Here is a 6,918-nt window from a genome sequence, read left to right as displayed (position 1 = left end):
TGCCAATAGAACTTCTTGGTAAGATCGACCGCTGAATAGCCAATCATCGAAATAAGGGAAGATTATTATTGATAGTTGACATAGGTGGGTGGCTATGAGTGCCATGATCTCTGAGAACACCCTTGGGGCAGAGGAGAGGCTCAAAGGGAACGCACAGTACTAGAAGTGATCATGGTCAACTGTAAAACAAAGAAATGTCTTGTGAGAGGTGAATCACAACATGAAAATATGCATCTTGAAGATTGAGAGTTTACAAACCAATCCCCATAAGTTAGGGAGAAAAGTATAGCTGCAAGGGTCAATATCCTGAATTTCTGCTGTTTCACATAATTGTTTAGATGTTTGAGATTTATATTGCTCTCCATCCCCCATTCTTTAGGGGCCCAGAAAGTACTTGAAATAGAACCCCTTTCTTCTGTGCTAGACTGGAACTACTTCTATGTCCCCTTAAGCGTACAAGAGAGGCACCTTCCTGCCTCAGCAACTGATCGAGATGAGTGAGATGAGTCCCTGAAAAAGGATGGGGAAAGAGAGATTAAGTGGACTGAATAACCAGATGTTATGACCTCCAAAGCCCATTTGTCAAACATTATTTTCTCCCATTCAGGCTGAAATTGGGAGAGGCAGTATCCAAAGTGGGGAAGGAGGATGGGATAGTGCAGCTGTACATTCTTGTGCAATGGTTGGTCTAGATTCTTGACTAAGCCATCAGAACGGATATTTGAATGAAATGGATGGCTTGGATAAGGTAGCTTTTTTGAGTACCTCGGGCTCTTGGCAGGAGGCTCAGGGGATCTTTTTACACTAGAGAAATGAATGGGGTGAGATCTCTGAGCTACATTGTCTTTGCAGGTATATAAAACCTGAGAGATCTAAGTGTGGCCCTTGAATCTTTTAAAGTATGAAGTAAGTCATTGGTAGACTAACCAAACAACTTGAGACCATCCAAAGGGAGGTCCTCAACAGTACTCTGCACCTCCGTGGGGAATCTGGACAACTGAAACCAAGATGGTCATCACATTACAATTGTGGTGGAAATGGATCAGGCTGCAGTATTGGCCAATTTAAGGAGGCTTGTAATTATGTTTTTGCTAAGAGTTCTCCTTCCTTTAAGATGGCCTTAAACTGCTTGTGGTGCTCCTCCGGCAAATGCTCAATAAAGATGTTGAATTCATTATAAATCAGATAGGCATATTTTGACATGAGTGCTTGATGGTTAGCTATTCTGAATTGCAATGCTACAGAAGATTAATACTTATGACTGAAGAGGTTGAATCACTTCTGGTCAAAGTTGCAAGGGGTAGCCATTGTATTGTGCTGTCTCCTGCATTCATTAACTGCACAAATCAGGGAATTTGGTGTTGGGTGTGAAAATAAAAATTCTGAGTTCTTGGTTGGAACACTATAATTTTGTTGGCACGTTGACAGGAAGGAGGTACTGTAGCTAGAGTCTGCCATATGGTCTTAGCAGTCTCTAGCAAAGCTTCATTCACAGGAAGGACCACACATGCAGAAGCTGAAGTATGTAAAATGTCCAGGAGTTTTTGATAAGAGTCTTGGACTGCTTCTATAGGGATTTGAAGAGTATCAGCAATGCGCTTCATCAGCTCCTATCCGAATTGTCTGAAGTCATCTGGCAGGGAAAGTGGTAGAGGATTACAGCCTCATCTGGCAATGATGACAAAATATATGTGTGAGGTGTTACCTCTTTGTCAGCCCTTGCCTCCTGCTCCTCAAAGGTCTCCTCTAATGGTTCACGTTGACAAGGTGGAACTGAAGGCTGGGGAGAATGGGTCTGCCTATGCTCCTTATAAAAGTGACTTATGAACTGATGATATAGAACCCAGGAGTACACTGGGGGGGGGGGGAAAGGAGGAGGCATCCTCCATTGATCATATTAGGTAGATGGGGTCCAAGGTCATCTTTCCTCCATCCTTTTAGAATGGGGAGGAGAATGCTGTCTCACCGAATAAACAGGAGAACCCTGTACCAAAATCTACAAGTCAGAAGAGTCATTGTCAACATATTCCAGGAGAGGTGATAGTTGTTAACCCTGGATGGTTGAATTTGGTGTTTAAGGAGATCCTAATGAAAAATGTGGAGTTGGTGACCCAGAAAATCTTGGTGCAGACAGTTGCCCAGTACTGGGGACTCTGGCTCATTAGACACAAGAAGGTCCTTTGAGTATCTAAACTCCTGCGGTACCAGTGGTACATAGACTAGAATTAAACAAGCTTCTGGGGAGGCCAACTTTGGTGCCAATATGTGTACATCTGTGCTATAGACCCCAATGATTAGTATGAGTGTGTTCAAAGTCAAACTCCAGTGGTACCAATGTAGAGGTACGGGATGAGAGTATAGGTACTGGGGATACAGAAGAGTCCAATGGCTTAGACTTTTCTGTCATAGAACTTTTACTAGTATGGATATGACCACCCAAAGCTGAAGAGGTTTTCAATACTGATTCTGTTTAGTAGTAGAATGGGTATTAGGGGAAGCCTTACCATCCTCACAACACCGGAACCACTCAGAGCCTGAGTAGAAATCACTCAGGCACCTGAGGTCTCTGGATCATTTTTCTCAGTCAATGACGGAGACTTCTTAGAAGGATATTTAGCATGTCTACTGTTCTGGTTGGTACCCAGAGACTTAGAACATGAAGCTTTCTGTACCACAGACTCAGATGCAGGCACTGTCTCCCCTAAGGTTTTCAGAGACCTGGAGATGGATGCAGTAGCAGCGGTTGTATCCCTTGGGGCTCTAAGTGACCAGGATTCTGAAATAGATGGAGCACTAAGTGTGCTTGGAGCCCAATGTACAAGTGTTTGTCACAGCCCAGGACAGAGGCTGGTCTTAGAGCTTGCTCCATCATCAATAATTTGAATTTGATCTCCCTCTTTTTCTGAGATCTGCTTTTGAAGGAGGAACAGATCTTACACTTATGCAGTATATCAGTGCCTCCAGTGATGAGCTTCCAAAATCTTAACAACGGGTTCCCACCGCACCCCACGAGGGGGTCGTTGCCCACCCCCGCCCCCCGGGACTCCTGCCCCATCCAACCTCTCCCGTGTTCCTTGACGCCCCCCCCAGGACCCCTTCCCCATCCACCCCCCTCCCCTGTCCCCTGACTGCCCCCAGAACCGGGCAGGAGGGTCTCGTGGGCCACCATAGTGGGTGCCCACCCCACCCATAAGAGCCAGAGGCACCTGCCGGGGGGCGAGGTGGGGAGTCCCGGCAGTGCTTACCTGGGGCAGCTCCCAAGAAGCATCCGGCAGGTCCCTCTGGCTCCTAGGGGCGGGGGAGCATAGCTGGGGGGGAGCAGGGGGAGCGGCCGCTCCTCCACTGATCACATCAAAAGTGGTGCCTTAGGCGCTGACTCCCTTGGTGCTCCGGGGCTGGAGCACCCACGGGGAAAATTTGGTGGGTGCAGAGGACCCACAAGCAGCTGCCCTCCACTCTGCCTCTGCCTCCTCCCCTGAACGCACCTCTCCGCTCTGCTTCTCCACGCCCCCCTCCGGCGTCCCGCGAATCAGCTGTTCGGCAGGAAGCCGGGGAAGACTGAGAAGCAGGCCGTGGCTTCCTGCCCGGGGGAAGGTGGCAGAGGTGAGCTGGGGCGGGGAGCAGTTCCCCTGCACACCCCTCCCCCGGGTTACCTGCTGCAGCGCTGGCGGCCCTCCTCACACACACCACCCCCGGCCCGAGCTCACCTCCGCTCTGCCTCCCTGGGTGCGAGCGGGAAGCCACTGCTTGCTTTTCAGCCTGCCCCGGCTTCCTGCATGAACAGCTGATTTGCGGGAAGCCTGGGGGGGGCAGAGAGGCAGAGTGGGGCGGTGCGTTCAGGAGAGGAGGCGGAGGCGGAGCGGAGGTGATCTGGGGCCGGGGGAGGGGTGGGGAGCTGCCGGTGGGTGGTCTGCACCCACCAAATTTTCCCCTTGGGTGCTCCAGGGTTGGAGCACTCATGGAGTCGGCACCTAAGGCGCCACTTTTGGCCGGTTAAATTTAGAAGCCCTTTTAGAACCAGTTGTCCCTCGCGGAACAACCAGTTCTAAAAGGGCTTCTAAATTTAACAACCGGTTCTAGCGAACTGGTGCGAACCCGCTCCAGCTCACCACTGGGTGCCTCCCAAACAGTGGAGGCACCAAGAATGGCTGTCACTTACCAGGATAGCTTCCTGGCAGGAAAAACACCCTTAAAACCTGGGGATCCCAGCATACCCCAGAACAAGAAATCCAGAGCAACTGCTCAATTAGGGGGAAACTAACAAAAGGGGAATAACAGCAACCCCAAACTAACAACTAGCTAAACTAAACTAACAAACTATACTAAAACCTAAGCCTCAGTAAAGTGGACATACTCAATTTACCATCTCAAGCTTCAGGCAATTGACAAGGAACTGAGAGTGGTTTGCCTGAACAGCCCTATATAGCCTTGGTACAATGGATGTGTCAGGCGCATGCATGGGTCAAACAGGCACTGCTACCAAAAGTCTCCATCACACCTGCATTCACACCTGAAGTGAAGCATACATAGGGACAATACTCAAAGAAGAGCCTTTAGATCAGGAGTGGGCAAACTTTTTGGCCCGAGGGCCACATCTGGATATAGAAATTGTATGGTGGGCCATGAATGCTCATGAAATTGGGGTTGGGTGTGGGACAGGGCGAGGGCTCTGGCTGGGGGTGCGGGCTCTGGGGTCGGGTCAGAAATGAGGAGTTCAGGATGAGGGAGGGGGCTCCAGGCTGAGGCAGGGGGAGTTTATGGGGGGTGAGGGCTCCAGATGGGGGTGCAGGCTCTGGGATGGGTCTGAGGATGAGGAGTTTGGGATGCAGGAGCGTCCTCTGGGCTAGGACCAAGGGGTTTGGAGGGCGGGAGGAGGATCAGGGCTGGGGCAGGGGGTTGGGGCATGGGATGGTGGTTCAGGGGTGCAGGCTCCGGGCGGCACTTACTTCAATCAGCTCCCGGAAGCAGCGGTATGTCCCCGCTCCAGCTCTTACATGGAGGAGCGGCCAGGCGGCTCTGCTGCATGATGCCCCATCTGCAGACACCACCCCTGCAGATCCCATGCTCCCTGCTCTCAGTTCCAGTGCCCAGCCCCACCCTGGCTTGAAGCAGTCATCACAGAGAAAGCTGGCTTCACCCTTACACCCTTTCAGGAGAATGCTCAGTCACTCTGTGGGGATAGTGCAGTGCATTAGCAGTCTGGTCAGAACTAGGAGCTATAAGAGACTTGACTATGCTCAGTGAGGACTGATTCTTTGGAGGTTTTGGTTACTAAAACCAAAGTCTACTGTGTATGTGAAACCTCTATAATTTTTCAAAGGCTTCTAACTTAGCCAAACTGGGTGGATTTTCTTGTGGATGGCAAAAGACACATCCCTGAAACAAAGGCCAACCCTTACCAAATTTCAAGTTCCTGTTTCAAATTGTGGGGGCACTAGAGCTGTTCAAAGAGAAGGTCGTTAGAAATCTTTAACATGGGCATAGTGTGTCCTGGCCTTGTTGTTGGAAATGGCAGAACTGTTTTGGCTGAAATTTTCCAAATACATTAAGCCTGCAGCAAACATCCAACCTGGAAAATGTCATCCCCAAAACAGTTAAAGTTTGACAAAGTTATAAGCAACTTGAAACAGGGTCTTGGAGTGGGACAACCTTAATAATAAGCAGAACTACAAGCCCCACCTATAGTCATCTGATAATAGAATTTTTTGAAACTATAGTTGCAATTTCCCTGAAGAATAATGCATTTGTAGTTTAACAAAACCTTTACAAGAAAGTTTAATTTATGGTAAAGGTATGTATATATGTAGACTTCCATTTGAGGTTGCTCTATATTTGCCATTAGTGTTTCTTTTTCAGAGCGGGTTTTGTATTATGTGTTTATTTTGAGGTTACTAGTGAAAGAATACTATTTATTTTGTGTCAGAGTTAGGGTTATTGCGTTGAGATGAAATGTGCATTTTTCTCCACTTAATGTGTTTACTTTATGTCAGCAGTTTAAGATTTTTATATATTTCATATATAGTGGGGTGTGGGTGTGATGGATAGTCTGCCCTTTTCAGGGAGTACTGTTTACTGTTCAATCCTTCCCATTACCTGGCAAGGCCCTTTTAAGACTTTGGGGTGGTCTGATACACAAAGCCTCAGGAGATATGGGGAGATAGGAAAGGGGTATGTGACATGCCCAGAGTACAATCTGGACCAATTAACAGCTGTGTCACTCAGCTCTCTAAGCTGGGGTGCCTTTTACACTGCTTTGCTGTGAGACCTACCACTCCGGTCTGCTCAGACACAGCCTCCAGCACGTAAATTACTCCCAGCTATAATGTGAGAGTGTTGCAGCCAGCCACTTTTGGATTACACTGCACAGTGACACCAGCACACTCCCAGTCCCAGACTTTCCCCAGAAATGTACCTCTTGTACTGGCCAGCTCTCTCCTGGATAATACAAAGTCATATTAAGTCCATCATTTTATTAATATAAAATGATAGGCACAAATACTTTTCCCAAATGGAGTTTCTCAAACACTTCCGTTCAAACATACTAGTTTAGATAAAACAATAAAACAAGTTTATTAACTACAAAGAGATAGATTTTAAGTGAATGCAAATAATGAGACATAAGTCAGAACTGGTTACAATAAAAATAAAAATAAAATGCAACTAATGCCTAACTTAACCAACTAGAATGAATTCACAGGAAGGTCTCTCTCACCACGTTTCAAGCAGTATCTAGTGGCTGAACTTTTTCCAGGTAGGATCCCTCCCTCAGTCCAATGCTGCTTCCTTTGTTCTTCAGGTGTCATGAATGCCATGGGCAGACAGAAAGGGAGGAATGATTTGGAGTGTCAGCCCTTCCTTCTTATAGTCCTTTGCCTTCTTCAAGATGCATCTCCAGCTTAGGTTCAGGAGACAAAAAGT

This window comes from Lepidochelys kempii, chromosome 2 (assembly GCF_965140285.1).
Source record: "Lepidochelys kempii isolate rLepKem1 chromosome 2, rLepKem1.hap1, whole genome shotgun sequence".
In the NCBI taxonomy this organism is placed as follows: domain Eukaryota; kingdom Metazoa; phylum Chordata; order Testudines; family Cheloniidae; genus Lepidochelys; species Lepidochelys kempii.
This window is presented reverse-complemented; position numbering follows the sequence as displayed.